At 40.4% G+C, this 17,223-nt stretch overlaps 1 pseudogene; it reads right to left on the minus strand.

Annotated features, from left to right (window-relative positions):
• Positions 1-14,082: 14,082 nt before the first annotated feature.
• On the minus strand, positions 14,083-16,823 carry LOC149179324 (protein disulfide isomerase-like 2-3 pseudogene; annotated as a pseudogene).
• Between the last annotated feature and the right edge of the window lie 400 nt (positions 16,824-17,223).

Genomic DNA, 17,223 nt, shown 5'->3' on the forward strand with positions numbered 1-17,223 from the left:
CATATGTTTCAGTGTCTGACATGTTTGAGGAGCAGAATGGACAAAAAGTACTGCTGTTTCTGCCTTTAAAAGTGCTGAATTCTATGTTGTTTCAAGGGGACAATGACATGAGGGAAATGTTAGGGGAGGGACCTTTTTACAAGGAATTGGGAATACATGAACATAACAGGGAATTTAAGGAAACATTGCAAACAATTTTTGCATATAGGAATACATTTTTATACTCAGGGATATTGGGAAATCATTTGCAAAGATCACTGCATATGGGAATACACGTATAAAAAGGGAAAATATGGGAATATGAATACATGTATTAACAGGGGAAGATAATGAAATATACGAAACTTTTTACATATTCACCCACAAATTGCTGTGTTTTCTTATACATATGGTGCAGCAAGATTAGGGTTTGAGTGTTTTTGATGCTTTGGGAGAGGGGTAGGGTTTGTATTTTTAGTGATTAGGGAGAGGGGAGGGTTTGCATTTTATTTATGGAATAGTATGGGAAGCTAGATATGAGTACACATATGAGTGGAAAGGGGAAGGAGGGAAACAATTACAAAGGGAAAAAACCTTGAAACAACACAAACCCTAGCACATTTAACCATTAACATTACAGTCATTTGAAATTTCATCCACTTGCACAATTTAACTTTTAAACACAAGCATGAGGGTCATCAATCATAACCAACCACCAAACTGAAGTGTAGAGGGCCTACCTCGAACAATCTTGAAGATTTGAGGGAGTTTGAACGGTTTCGAATTGAATTTGCAGGGGAAACCTTGACGGGTCGCGCGCCACGCCCAACGGGTCGCGCGCGCTTGACGGGTCGCGCCCGTTACAAAATACACTGCGGAAATGGCGCTGACGGGTCGCGCGCCTGTCCTGAGCCCGAATTCGACCAGACTTTGCCCAAAACTCTTGAATGCTTGCTCACTCTCACTCCTCAATGCCTTGGATGCACAATGAGAGTAAAAGGAGGGAGATTGAGTGTTTATAGGTTTCATTTGAAAAAAATTCATGCTCAAACCCACTTTCTAAAGTTTTCTCATTGACACTTTTTAAAATTGACTTTTTGGCTTCCTTTGTTCTGAAATTGACTCTTTTAGTGCTTTGACTTGATTCTTTTTGCAGGGAGATCATCTGAGGGATATTGGCAAGGGGACCAGGGTTACTGCTGCCCTTTTGAAGTCTTTTTGAAATTTCATCACTTTTTACAAAAATTTAAAATGACCTTGGGTTTAAAAATAGAGTTTTTAAATCCAAGGTGAAAATGAACTGTACAAGATAAAAATATCAAAGAAACAACTTTACAATCCTCCCTCTGGCTTTCTGAGCACTTATGAACTTTCAGAGACATGACCTTGCAGAGATAAATGACCAAAACCCTAGACCTAGGAATTGACTTCAAGACAAAACAAGACAAGCTTTGAAAGAGCTTAATGACTGATATGACCTGATCCAGCAATGCCAAGAGGGGCACAAAGACACCAGCTCCTCCATCAGGGTTATGGCATGCCTAATGGAATGCAAAACATGACACTGATGAGACACCTACCTATGTAAATGCAAAGAGTTTTGATCACTGATGGAGGGATCAAGACCGACTCTAACAGTATGCATCACACTCTAACAGTGGAGCAGTCAGTATGGTCCAGTTTTGGTCAGTTTTGAGTGGTTTTTCAGGTGGAACTTCTGGGGAATGATGTAATCAGTTGACCATGATCCTTTAGGGTATGAAAGAACACTTTTAGGGGTCAAAGGGCCCTAGTTTATCGACATATAAGATTGGGGTTGAAGTGCCCAAATATGTCTATAACACTAGGTAGCCCCTCCTTGGATTGGTCCCTTGTTCTGTGGTTTGGGGGTACCCTTTCCTTGCTTTGGTTTTGCAGCTCCAAAGTATTGCTTCTTTTGCCCAATATTTACAGCGTACTGATACAAAGTTTTGAGTGAGGAAATGTCCAGGAACTCCATCTCGTCCTAGATGTACTTGTGTAGAGAGACGTGATACTTGAACACCAAATGCCGCTTAGTATCCTTGATACCTAGCTTCGTGCGAAGGGCATGGAAAGTATTTGTGAACTCCAACACATCTTGGTCCCTTCCCTACCGTATGTGGTCCACTTTATGTATTTATCGTCATAGCTCCCCACAGGGTAGTACTGTTCCTTGATGGCTTCTCAGAAAGAATTCCAAGTGAGTGCATCTGAAAACAACAAGGGTTCACTCTCGTCCTTCTGTTCACAGTAGGTTTCCCACCAGTCCTTGATGTGTGAGGTGGCTTTGAGAAGTGCAAACATAATGTTTTCACAATTGGAAAAGTCATGAACTGAAAAATATCCTTCTAATAGATTTAACCATTTATCTATGATGTCTGCATCTATCAGGCCTTCGAATACAAGAATATCAAAGTTAACTTGTACCTTAAAAGGAGTGGTGCCTCTAGAGTGGCTACTAGATGAAGATGCATCGCCTATGGGTAGCCGTTGAAGGATCTAAACAAAGTTATCCATCATTGCGTCCCACTGCCACTCGAGATCTTCTTCAAGCAACATTTTGAAAGTATCTCCTGCCCCCTCGTCTTTCTTTTCTTCCACCATGGGAGGTCATCGGTTTTTCGAGGCTGATACTGCAATGGTTCAGTTAGATCGAGCCCTCATTCTTTATACCCTAACCTTGTTGGGGACATGCAAAGAAAAACAGAGAAAGAGAAGACTGCTCTAATACCAGTGATATGAACTTAAACATGAACGCAACAACTTACAGATATAATCATAAACACAGAGATGCGGTAGAAAAACACTTCATTTAATTAATGGAAAAATACTAAACTATGCTTACTAACAGAATGGAAATAAGATAGCTCAGGTGATGGTAGCTTATCTGAGGAAAGATGTGGCAGTTACATGCCTTTGAATTGTGTTACAATGAGGCTCGAAGGCCTATTTATTATTGAGAAATAGTGGCAAACCCTAAACATTCAAAAACCTAACACTAGGAGATGAAGTGCCAAAACTGTGGGCCCCGTTTGGGTAAATTGGTACATCAACTTCCCGAGGTCGTAACTTTAGCATACAATCTTTGTTTGGCTGTCATAATACCTTGTTTTGAAGATATCGAAGAGAAGGCTGAAAACGAACAAGTAAGTTAAATTGGGACGTTTTTGGTCTCTCCGTTTTCCCTAAAAACGTCGTTTAGGGCCTCAAAACGGCTCCGGAGGTACAGGACCCAAAAAAATGCCAAAAATAGTAAATTGTGCTACAATTAAGGAAACCAAAAAACTAAAAGAGACAATGTTGGGGGTCCAAGTGGAATAGGCAGGTGGCCACCAATATCCACCTGGATCAATTACAGGGAATCCTGTAGAAAACACAGAGCCTGTGTAAATTGAGTTGGAGGAGTTCATAATTGGAGGGATTGATGGGATAATAAAGAATATGTGATGGAGGAATGAAAATATGGATTGAATAGTTCCTTATACTCCTCTCAAGTTGCTCTGATCCTCCTCCTGTTGACTTGCAAACAATGTTTTCAAAAATTTTCTTTTCTCTTTTTTTGTTTTTTGTTTTGAAAACAACTAGTTTGCCTCCAAGAGGTTTTCATCCTAGCTGCTTGCCCTGGGTGCCTTAAAAGAGGCTTTCACATAGAGATATTTTTATTTTTTCGACTGTTAGAAAATTATATATTACGGAGCAATGGAACACATAAAATATTGCAGAAATATAAACACAGAAAACGCACAAAACAAGAGAAACACAGATATACGTGGTTCACCCAGTTTGGGCTACGTCCACCCCGAACAACCAGTCCTTCCTTTCTATTATCCAGCAAAATGAAGAGATACAACCTACAGCAAAACCGCTGTAATATCCTCTGTTTTCTCTCACAGTCTCACCTCTATGTTTCTCGCTCACCGAATACACATCTCACTCACAGCCTCAAATACAATGCCCTCATATAAAGAGAAGGGTTGCCTTCTAGGGCAAAAAACCCTAAACTAAACATAAGTTCTACCGTCGAATCATCCGCCTAATGAACGGCCCAGATTGAATAGAAATTACTATACTTTTACAAGGCAATTTTACAGCTGATTTTAGCTTCGGGGGCGCTGCCCCCGAAACCCCCCGCCAGGGGGGGGCGGCAGCAATTATTTTACGGGCGGCGTTGCTGCCCCATTTTGAACTGGGGTCCAATATTCCGGTACTATAGAAGATAATCAGGCTCCACACCCAACAATCTCCCACTTGGAGACTGATTGTAGCAACTCCACCGCTGCTCCATTTGCTGGACAATGACTCCTCTTTGGACCTGGCTGTTTCTCATCTTCATCGTCATCCTTGAAGACCAACTGAAACTGAGCATATTGTCAGTTTCTCCTTGGTTACAACTTTTGTTAGCATATCTGCAGGGTTCTGGCTAGTGTGTATCTTTTCCAGCTTCAACTCTCCATCTTCCAACACTGATCGTATGAAATGGTACTTGAGCTGTATGTGTTTTGTCCTGGAATGAAATGCTGAGTTCTTTGCAAGATGAATGGCACTTTGACTATCACTGTATAACGTGCCCATATCATGCTCCTTACCCAATTCACCCATAAACCTTTGTAACCAAATCATTTCTTTACTAGCCTCTGTAGCAGCAACATACTCTGCTTCTGTTGTTGAAAGTGCAACAACACTTTGGATTTTTGAAACCCAACTGACAGTTGTTCCTCCGACAGTAAATACATATCCTGTAGTGCTCCTCCTATTATCTCTGTCACCTGCCATATCTGCATCAACATATCCTTGTAGGGATATGTTTGAACCACCAAAGCATAATGCCTGATTTGTGGTACCTCTCAAATATCTGAGAATCCATTTCACTGCCATCCAATGTTCCTTTCCTGGATTGTTCATGTACCTGCTTACAACTCCCACTGCATGTGCAATATCAGGCCTTGTGCAGACCATTGCATACATTAAACTTCCAACTGCTGATGCATATGGAACTTTAGACATATAATCCATGTCTTCTTGGGTCTTTGGGCACATTTCTTTGCTAAGTTTGAAATGGCTAGCAAAAGGCGTACTAACTGGTTTTGCATTTTGCATGTTAAATATTTTCAACACCTTTTGTATGTACTCATTCTGAGACAATGTTAATTTTCTATTTTTCCTGTCTCTAGTTATTCTCATACCAAGGATTTGTTTTGCAGCACCCAAATCCTTCATTGCAAATGAATTTGCCAATTTTCTTTTGAGCACATTTATTTCCTGCATGTTAGATCCTGCAACAAGCATGTCATCTACATACAATAACAATATAATATAGCTGCCATCATTTTGCTTTTTCAGATAAACACAATGATCAGAGTGACATCTAGTATAACCTTGTTCAGACATAAACTTGTCAAATTTTAGATACCACTGCCTTGGAGCCTGTTTTAAACCATACAAGCTCTTCTTCAACCTGCACACAAGTTTCTCCTTCCCTTTCATCTCATATCCTTGTGGCTGCTGCATATATATCTCTTCCTCCAAATCCCCATGGAGAAAGGTTGTCTTTACATCTAACTGCTCAAGATGCAAATCTTCAGCTGCTACAAGACTTAAAATAGTTCTGATTGAAGTCATTTTAACAACAGGAGAAAATATTTCATCAAAATCAATACCTTTCTTCTGTGCAAACCCCTTCACCACAAGTCTAGCTTTGTACCTTTGCTTTCCTCCATATTCTTCCTTCAGCCTGTAAACCCATTTATTCTTCAATGTAGTTTTTCCTGCAGGAAACCTGACTAAATCCCAAGTCTGGTTATGCATTAAGGAGTCCATCTCTTCTTCCATGGCTACCTCCCACTTCTTCTTGCTTTCAACCTGCATTGCTTCTTCATAACATTCAGGTTCCCCATAATCAGTCAACAATAAATAATATAATGAAGGAGAGTATCGTTCAGGAGGTCTACTTGTCCTGGTAGATCTTCTAACACCACTTTCAGGTGTTTGGGGTGCCTGTTGTTGTTGTGATGGTTGCTGTTGTTGTGGTTGTTGATTATTATTATTTTCAGGCACCTTTACTTTTTCAGTAATTTCATCAAGAACTGCGTATTCCTTGTTTCCTTTTTCTTGTTTCTTTTCCTGCAACTGATTCTTATACAAGACCTTTTCATTGAATATTACATCTCTGCTCCTAATGATTTTGTGATTTTCATAATCATATAAGCGATAACCAAAATCATTAACACCATATCCAATAAAGATACATTTCTTTGACTTTGCCTCAAGCTTTGTTCTATTTTCTTTATCAATATGGACAAAGGTCTCACAACCAAAAGGTTTTAAAATAGAGTAGTTTACCTTTTTCCCTATCCATGCTTCCTCTGGAACACCACCATCCAAGGAACTTGAAGGTCCTCTGTTTATTAAATAAACAGCAGTATCTACAGCATCTGCCCAAAACTGTAAAGGCAATCCTGCATGCAATCTCATGCACCTTGCACGCTCCATGATTGTTCTGTTCATCCTTTCTGACACACCATTTTCTTGTGGTGTTCTTGGAACTGTCTTCTCTCTGCGAATTCCATGCTCTGAACAATACCTATCAAACTCTTTGCTGCAATATTCACCTCCATTGTCTGATCTAAGACACTTCAATTTCTTTCCTGTCTCAATCTCAACCAAAGCTTTCCATTTCTTGAAAGTATCAAATACATCAGATTTATTCTTAATACAATAAATCCAAGTTTTTCTAGTTGCATCATCAATAAAAGTAACATAATAACGAGAGCCACCGAGAGATGATACCTGAGCAGGTCCGCATACGTCTGAATGCACAAGCTCTAATTTTTCGTTCTTCTTTTCTTTCCCAACTCTGAGAAATCTGACTCTCTTCTGTTTTCCATAAATGCAGTTCTCACATAAGTCCAAATCAACATTCTTCAAACCCGGCAACAAATTCCTTGAGTGAAGAATCTTCATCCCCTTTTCACTCATGTGTCCGAGCCTATGATGCCATAATGTTGCATCTGCTCCTCTGGAAGTTAAAGCATTAACAGAGTTAGAAATACCATTGCATAAATACAATGTACCAACCTTTTCGCCTTTTGCTATTACCAGGGCTCCTTTTGTGACCTTCCAAGCTTTATCTGTGAAAGTTGTCACACAACCTTCACCGCTTAACTGCCCTGTTGAAATCAGATTTTTCTTTAGATCTGGAACATGCCTTACCTCCTTTAATAGCCATTGGTTTCCATTCTGCTGTTTTACAAGAACCTTACCCATTCCAACGATTTTACAGGGTTTATCATCACCCAAACGAACTTGTCCAAAATCTCCTTGAACATAGTCATGAAAGTATTTCTTATCAGGTGTGGCATGGAATGAAGCCCCTGAATCTACCACCCAGGAATCAGTAATATTTTCAAAAGAAAGAATCAAAGCATCTTGTAACACCTCACCTGTCACATTTGCTTCATGATTGTTTTCTTGCTGTGCATCTCCTTCTTTTCCCTTCCGAGATCTACAGTCTTTCTTTAGGTGTCCTTTCTTTCCACATTTCCAGCACACTATCCCCGATCTGGACTTGGATCTGCCTTTCCTTGATTTACTGCGATATCCTGAGCTCTTTCCTCTTTCCATTTTTCTTCCTCTAGACTCTGCACTCAAAGCATTTCCCGATGTCTCACCGGAGCTTTTCCGTCGCATTTCCTCGCTAAGGATAGCACCGACGACATCATCAAACTTTAAAGTACTAGATCCAGAAACGGAGTTACTAATGGCCATTACCAAACCATTCCAACTTTCTGGTAATGAGCACAAGAATAACAGAGCTCTAACTTCATCATCAAAGTTTACCCCTACAGAACTTAACTGACTTGTAACTGTATTAAAATCATTTAAATGGTTTGCAACAGATCCACCTTCCGACATATTCATATTAAATAATCGTTTCATAAGAAATACCTTGTTTGAGGCCGAGGGTTTTTCATATAGTTTCAACAACGTCTGCATCAAACCCTCTGTCGTGGTTTCCTTCGAAATGTTGAAGGCGACTGACGCAGCAAGGCACAACCGTATTGTTCCGAGTGCCTTTCTATCGAGAAGGTTCCATTCTTCGTCTTTCATACCCGTCGGCATCTTTGTTTTTCCGCCCAATGGTAGGTATAGATCTTTCTGATATAGATAATCCTCCATCTGCATCTTCCACAGCGAGAAGTTTTGGCCGTTAAATTTCTCGACCCTAAACTTACCATCTTCCGCCATTGCTCCCACTCAAACCAGGAACCCTTATTTCCTCCGAGTTTATCAGCCAAATAGACCTTCGGCTCTGATACCAGTTGTTAGAAAATTATATATTACGGAGCAATGGAACACATAAAATATTGCAGAAATATAAACACAGAAAACGCACAAAACAAGAGAAACACAGATATACGTGGTTCACCCAGTTTGGGCTACGTCCACCCTGAACAGCCAGTCCTTCCTTTCTATTATCCAGCAAAATGAAGAGATACAACCTACAGCAAAACCGCTGTAATATCCTCTGTTTTCTCTCACAGTCTCACCTCTATGTTTCTCGCTCACCGAATACACATCTCACTCACAGCCTCAAATACAATGCCCTCATATAAAGAGAGGGGTTGCCTTCTAGGGCAAAAAACCCTAAACTAAACATAAGTTCTACCGTCAGATCATCCGCCTAATGAACGGCCCAGATTGACTAAAATTACTATACTTTTACAAGGCAATTTTACAGCTGATTTTAGCTTCGGGGGCGCTGCCCCCGAAACCCCCCGCCAGGGGGGGGCGGCAGCGATTATTTTACGGGCGGCGTTGCCGCCCCATTTTGAATTGGGGTCCAATATGCCGGTACTATAGAAGATAATCAGGCTCCACACCCAACATCGACACCATTAGGCTTGGGATTCATGTGCCTCATGGAGGTTTTCACCTGAGTCTCTTTATTTTTTCTCTTTTTTCTTATTTTTTTTTCTTTTTTTCCAGGGACTTGATGGGGTAGAAGCTGAAACTTGCTCCACCACCATCATTGTCTTGCTGATGCCATTGATGAATTCTTGCTTTGACAAGGGTTTTTTGTAGACCTTCAATCTGTACCCATTGACAAGTAAAGGAATAGCCTTTGCATCAATGGTTCCTATCTGTATTGAACCATTATCATGGCATTTTTCTATGACATAAGGCCCTAACCGTCTAGTCCTTAACTTGCCTTTAAAATCTTTGTATATAGAACCATACAACAAAGCCCAATCACCTTCTTGAAACTATTTGTCCTTTATGTTCTTGTCATGCCAGATCTTCCTTTGAACTTGAGTCACCTTTGTGTGTAGGAGGGCCTGCATTCTAACTTCATCTAACCCATTTAGCTGGATCAATCTTTCTTATTGTGCCCCGATGAGACCTAGATCTAGTTGTGTTACCATTCTTAAGGTGTTGTATTCAAATTCAATGGACAATAGGGCCTTCTTCCCATAGACTAGATCATAAGGAGTGAATCCAGTGGTGGTCTTCTAGGTGGTATTGTAGGCCCAAGTGGCATCAACTAATCTATATGCCCAGTCCTTTTTGCTACTGCTAATCTGTCGGTTACCTCCACTTTTCCATTAGCTTGTGGGTGGTGAGTGGATGTTCTATGCTTGATCTTGTGTTGGCTTAACAAATTTTCAATCATGTGAGATGTGAACTGGCTGCCTTGATCAGTGACTAGTTCTCTAGGGTACCAAAACTTATAAAATACATTTTCCCTTAAGAACTCAACCACTTTCTCCTCTGTTGTTGCTTTGATGGCCTTGGCTTCAACCCACTTAGTTAAATAGTGAATGCACACAATGATGTACTGCTTTTGCCTGGATGGATGGTCAATGGGTCTAATGAAATCCATGCTCCACTTGCCAAATGGCTCGAAAGTCACTTGAGGTTGCAGAGGCATTTCATCCCTTGTGGTAGGGTTCCTCATCCTTTGGCACCAATCACACTGACTAGTATACCTCCTTAGATCCTGGTGGAGAGTGGACCAGTAATAACCAACTTGTAGCACCTTCAATGTTATCCTTTTGGCTACAAAGTGACCTCCATAAGGCTCATCATGACAAGTCAGAAGGCTGTCAAAGACTTCCTCCTCCCTGACATATCTTCTCAAAATTGATTCGGGCCTAGTTTGAAGGGATTTCCCCCAATCCAAGTGAATGGGGTGCTCTTCAAATTTGGTGGAAACTGTACAGACACCAGATAATTTTCTATGTCAGCAAACCATGGAGAGAGAATTGAAATGGAAAATCAGTGTTCATTTGGTATCTGATCATCAACCATTCCTTCCTCCCCTGCAGGAAAAGTAAATCTAGATAAAAAATCTATAACAACATTCTCCTTGTCAGGCTTATCAATAATAGTTAGATCAAACTGTTGTAATAAAAGTAACCATGTAATAATATGGGCATTTACATCAGGTTTTTTCATCAAGTATTTAACTGTAGCATGGTCAGTATGCAAAAATGTTTGGTAACCTATAATGTAATGCCTAAATTTTTTCAATGAATACACAACAACTAGGAGCTCTTTTTCAATCACTATGTAGATCAGTTCAGATTTTGACATATTCTTACTGATGAGGTAAATGGAATAAGGTAACTTGTCATCTATCTGGCCTAGAGCTACTCCTATGGCTTTGTGAGAGGCATCAACATGTATATGGAAAGGAAGGGCCCAATTTGGGCCTCGGAGAATAGGTGCAATGGTCAACTTGTCCTTTAGGGTGTCCAAGACCTCTTGACAAATTTCTGACCATAAAAATTCAGAATCTCTGGCCAATAGCCCAAATAAAGGAGAAGCTAACTTGTTGAAGTCTTTTATAAATCTCCTATAGTATCTAGTTAAACCTAGAAAACTTTTGACATCCCTCTGTTTTTGCGGAGGTGGGACCGTTTTGATGATGGATATCTTATTTGGGTCCACATGTAGTCCATTCTGGGATATTGAATGACCTAGAACAATCCCTGTAGTTGTCAAGAACTCACTTTTTTTGGGACTAAGGGACAAGTTCATTTCAATGCATTTGTTCAACACCTTACCCAAGTTAGACAGAGCCTCTTGGAAATCACACCCATAGGGTGTAAAGTCAACCATATAAATTTCTACTGCATCATGGACTAACTCGGCAAAGATACTTAGGACTTCCCTCTGGAAAGTGGCAGGGGCATTGCATAGGCAAAAAGGAAGGACCATATAAGCGAAAGTGCCCCAAGGACATGTGAAGGTGGTTTTATCCTGGTCCTCTAGGTTAATCTGGATTTGGTTGTACCCGCTGAATCCATCTAGGAAAAAAAAAAGCTTTTTCCCTACGAGGCCATCTAGCACTTGGTCAATGAAAGGTAGAGGGAAATGGCCCTTCTTTGTTTCTTTGTTTAACTCTTTGTAATAAAAAAAAATCCTCCACTTCCCATTTTTCTTTGGAACCAACACCAAAGGAGAAACCCACTCACTATCCGAGATATGGTAAATGAATCCTGCATCCAACAACTTTTGCAGTCCTTCTTTGACTATATCCTTGAGGGTTGGATTCATTCTCCTTTGGGGTTGTTGGACTAGTTTTCAACCTTATTTAATATAAATGTGGTGAGTACACACCGAGGGGTGCACTCTCTTCATTTCCTTGTAACTCCAAGGAAAGGCATCCAAATGTTCCCTTAGAATGTTGCACAAAGTTTCTTCTTGGTGTACAAAAAGAGAGGGGATGATTTTCAAAGTTCTCTCAGGGTCGAATTCTATTGTTTTGACACAGGTAGGGTTTGAATCAGCTAAGAATAGATCAATTTGATGGTTTCTCTTGGTTTCCTTTACTACTTTCTCTAAGGACAAGGTGTTGGGAGTTGGAATTTGGAGTATGTGTTCAATCAAATCATCTTCATCCGGTTGTCCTCCTCCCATGGTAGTTTCTAGGGTATAGAGTTGGGCTGAGTAGATTTCATCTTATTCCTCCTCTTCTAGCCATAAAGGTAAGTCATGTTCTAGAGATGGATGAGAAGGAGGGTACAAGACCAATTGCTAGGACAAATGCCCATTTTTTATAGTCATATTTCCAGCCCTATAGTTGATGTAGGCATCAACAATGGCTAACCAAGGCCTCCCAAGTATGAGAGGATAACCACTAAGCTTGGCCTTAGGCTGGAGAACTAGGAAGTTTGTCGGGTACTCCCAGGAGTCAATGGAGACCATCACATCCTCAATAATCCCCTCGGGAGCTACTGTGGAAAGGTCTACAAGTTGCAAGACTATTGTGGTCTTTCTTAATGAACCCTAGAGATTGAGATTGAGCATGGTATCTTGTTGACGGGCCAAAATGTATTGCCAACATCTAAGGGGTCTCCATAGTGTAAAGTCCCAATTAGACTTCACACCATTTGGAGTAGGAGCCCCATATGGTATGTGGGCCTGACTACCACCATGATTGTTTTGTGCTCTTGGTTATCAAATGAGAAGGTGCTAGAGTGGGGCGAGAATGAAGTGCTTGGGAAATGAAACAAAATCAGACCAAGATTGAAAAATTGCAGAAAGAGGTTTAAACAAGTCACAACAACGATAAGAAGAGATAAATTATGAGGATGATTAGTGAGCTAAAACCCCATCGGACATAATAAATAGGAACATGTCGGAGGTCAATTGCGAAGTAGTTCACAATAGGTCACTGACACGGCAAAGAAAAAGTAGACACAGATTCTAAAGTGAAACATACATGCAACCACTATGTATCAGTACATAACATCTCACATATATGAAAGCACTCATACAAATATGGTGAGGTACCAGACAGCTAATACAACCGAGTAAGCATGGGAATCAGTGTAAAAGGAAAAAGAAAACAACTTATTAATATTGCTGCAACTTCAAATACATATCATGCAACTGGTCAATACTGAGTAGTGGAACATGGACTATTCATACCATCACCTAGTGTCAAAACCATAACCCTACTGCAAACCCACTCTCCTCGCTACCAAGAGCTGAGTGACCCTAGCTCTCAAGCCTACATCAGCTATCTATTTATGCCTCAACTCAAGTGCTAAAAGTCCTCTCGAATGAGGCCTAAGGGAACATTTATAAAGGTGAGGAGACTACTCATCTACCATGACCCTTGGCCTCCCTTATGACCTTTCGGCAACCTTCATGACACTTGAGATTACCCACTTCTTCCTCAGGCCACAATGATTATTACTTGCCTAGATCAGACTTAACATAGTGGCTGACATAATGGTGGGTGATATTTACATCATGATGAAAGAGATAGAGAGAAAGATGCTGAGGGTTATTGGAAACCCTAGAATGTTGGGTGCCCAAATCTTGCCATGTTGCAGATGCTTGGTCTTGAGATCGATTCGTTTTCTTGCCACTATGCCTCACTTGCCTTCATCTATCTTCTGGTGATGTGCCTTTGAGTTTATTGAAAAGTTATTAGAACTTGGAAGGGACCATCTGGCTTACTGAAGGAAAACCTAGTTATGCAAGCTCCATGAGAAACCCTAATCCTTTTGCGTAGACCAATATTTGTTATGTTCCTTCTACCTACACGAAAATAACATTACTCAAACATAATTTTAGACAAAGAATAATAATGGAATTACAACCAGCTAATTTGAAAGAATGACATTAATAAATAATTAATATAGACCCCTGTGTGGTCAATTACTGTGCCACAGTATTATCAATGCTGTGGCCTTGGGGGGTCCTCTTGGGCTTCCTCAACCATATTCTCATTTACTCTCATTATCACTTCACTGCACATACTGTCTTGGTATCACTGTCTAATCGAGGTCACTAGTGTTCACCAAGGTTAGACATTGTCATGTTGGCCAGTTATGCAAATTCTCGTTTGACAAGCAAACTTTGTTTGTGCCCTTAACTCACAATGTTGTTCCTTTTGAATCGGTATTGGTTCTTGGCCTATTATATTCCAATTCTTGCCTGATGCTATTGAAAACTCTTCAATTGAAACAAATATGAGCCATTCTTTGAATCTATTCCTCCAATACTGCAAATTGTGTCATGGTAGAGTCTGAGGAAGTTCCAAGAGTTTGCTACTGACAATAGGTGCTATCTGCTAGACACGTCTTCCTCCACTACGTCACAGTCCTTATCTTTGATTAATTCTCTAGATCTGAGGGTTCCTAATTTGGTTCTGAACTTGATCAATGCTCTTGTAGCCCAACACTTTTAATTCTGCAACAGAACTCCAATGCATCGAGCCTTGCTATTGCTGCTTCACAACTTAATTTAACAATGTCTTTAAGGGAGGCATAGTAACATCTCAAAATAGATTAATATGGTATCACACTTTCAGAAACCCTGACACAAATGTGCTCAAATATGTCTCACATCATCATGCAAAATTAAGCTCAGAAATAGTCCAAGATCTATCATAAGAAAACCCTAAGCTCCTTCAAAGTATAGAGAGCTGAAGCATGAATATAAGCCACAAACTTGGGTTGAGGGATCTGGAACAAGTTGAAGGCCGAAATAAGGCCTCAGAACCCGTGAGCGTAGGCAAAGAACCTTATGCAACGTGTTTGCATGATCTTCTAGAGTTTTCTCGTAGATAGCTCCAAGATTTGTCTTAGTCTTTGGCTCAAACTAGCCCTGTTACAAAGCCAACAAATACGAATTGGAATGGAGTATTCAAACCTATCTCATTTGGAAGTGTGACTTAAATACAGTGGGTGGAATCGTGAAGTCGCATAGTCACATTTAGCTAGAAGTTGCACTTGGATGGTTGATCACGCTGTGACCTCACAACTTGCTGGAGGAGATTCTTGAAAATCAATTGCATAGTCGCAGAAGTTGTAGGACAGGAGTGGTCGCACCAATATCTGCCTGCTTTGGGGGCGATTTTGTGACCTGGCGACTTGGGAGAGGTCACAGAGTCACATTCGAAGGGGGTCGCACCCTTTGGCCTCTTGTGGAGTGTGATGTCATGACTTTTGGGGAGGTCTGACTTCCATGAGTTTGCATAGTCGCATTTCATAGTAGGTCACATTCACTATCTTCTACTAGAGTGCGATTCTGCGACTTAGGGTTTTGCCAACGGAACTGCGACTAGTGATAATGCAGAAAACCAAGTCTAGTTTCAGTATTTATCTTCTGCAACCATATAAAACTGGAAGGTTGGCTTGGCTATATTGTGGCATAGAAGATTTGACCGTATCCATCGATATGTAAACACCCAAACATCAGGTATTCGTCTCTGTTTTACCTTATATCACGACTTCTTATGTTCTTTCATACTCATTTGTACTTGCTTCCATGGCTCTTTGTTCTTTATGGATTAGCTTGGGCATGATTCTAGCACATGCCTTCTTTATATGGTTTTCTCACTGCATAGTTTAACCACTGGCACTTTTCAGTATAGACACCTCGACATAATATGGGCAACGCACTCGGCGAAATGTCTCCTTGTAACATGACCCCAATATTGTAATGGCGTAGCATCTTCTCCATGTGGTATCGCTAGGTGTGCCTTCGATGATCCAAAATCACTTTATTCAGGATTGTCGTGGATTCCTTTGAGGCTACCAATTCATGTATACACATAATATTTATGTTCTTTGAAAAGTGCCACTCTAACGCAATGCTAATGTGTTCTGCTTTGACATCTTGTTGGATACACATATATATCAAAACCTTTGCTTTAATATAACGTTGATTTGTGATTTCCAACTCATTTTACAATGATCCAAGGTTGATATTGACTTTCGAAAGGCCTTCAGGATTTTAGCTTGCCTTCATAGTCATAAAATGATACCATGCTTTGGGAATAATGACATGAAGCTCAACTAGTTTTGTTACCCGTATTCTTTACTTCCTTATCTTGCCTTTGGGCCATACTTTCCAATGCTTCTATTCATCTCTCCGTCTTTCCCATCCCACAGTTCAGTTTCCTCAATAACATGAACAAATTCTAGGGGAAAATTACCTTTACCTCCTCACCCTGCATCCTTCACAAAATCACAAGATGTTCAAGCTCAAATGCGCTGCGAAGTGGAGCATAGACACTCCTTTTGTGGTTCAAAGCTATGAAGGCTGGATACTCATAGCCACCAACACCGACTGCTAAGAGTAGGATGCCTTCCTGTTGCTACCCACGCGTGGCTGTATGAACTTCTTTTGAATTTTTCTGCCACAGATATGAGTTGTTGTAGGTAACGATCCCTTCCTTCTACTTTTGTGTCTAAAATGTCAAGCAGGAAACTAACAAAACAGATTGTTGAAGCAGCACATGTGGTTCCCAATACATTTTTGCATGTAATCTTCACGCTTCCAAAGGAGAAACATTCATCTGAAGTTGCTCAAAGGCAAAGGGTTCAATCGCAGAAACTATCCTTGCACCTTCATAGGAACTGGACTCTCCTTATCCGAACCAAAGACCAAGATTGTAGGAAAGATTTGCACGTTGAACCTTCTCATCAAACTCTTCTCTGCATCACAATTGAAGTGACCCATATTCACTTTTCCCTTCAAGCTATTTGTAGCTTTCTTCCACTCTGGAGCAAGTTTTTGCAATGTCCACACCAGGGAGCATAACATTCAACAAGCCATTGATCTTTACTTTTGAGGACAATGTCATCAAAATCGCTTGAAGTGAGCTCTATTTATGAGCTAGATGAACTTTTCTTATTTGATCCAATCTTCCCATTTAGCCAGTCTTTAATGACAGTTTTCAACTGCTGAATTGCAAGTTTCCTTGTTGGTTTTGCATCGTTTGCTCCTTGATAGTCTAATGGGGGTTTTCTAGGAGTAAATACATTAATGGTTGGAAATCCCTTGATTCCATATTCCATGGTGCAAAAACTCAACAAGGACTGTTGGGTCCCTATAATACTAGTGATTACCCCATTACTATTGTAGTTATACCCCTTATTAATATTGTTTTGCCCCTATTGCCCCCATATTGTTATTGTTGTGCCCCATAGAATCCCTCTATTGTTATTTTTGTGGCTTTATATTATTATTGTTAGGTCGGCTGGATTATATTGTGACGCCTTAGACTCCTATATATAGAAAGGAGGTTTTGTCATTTGAATCATCCAAGAATTGTTCATTTATGTAATGTAAAGGAGGTTTCCTTGAAGAGGCTAAATTCTAAGGCGTTGATCTATCTTTTCTATCTTTTCTTGAGCCGGTTTCATAACATTTGGTATCAGAGCTTTGGATTCTAGGGTTTCGCTGCTCCAAACAGGT

Source organism: Pinus tabuliformis, chromosome 4_1, assembly GCF_031772625.1.
Source record: "Pinus tabuliformis cultivar Carrire ecotype Pingquan chromosome 4_1, CPIR1, whole genome shotgun sequence".
Lineage (NCBI taxonomy): Eukaryota > Viridiplantae > Streptophyta > Pinopsida > Pinales > Pinaceae > Pinus > Pinus tabuliformis.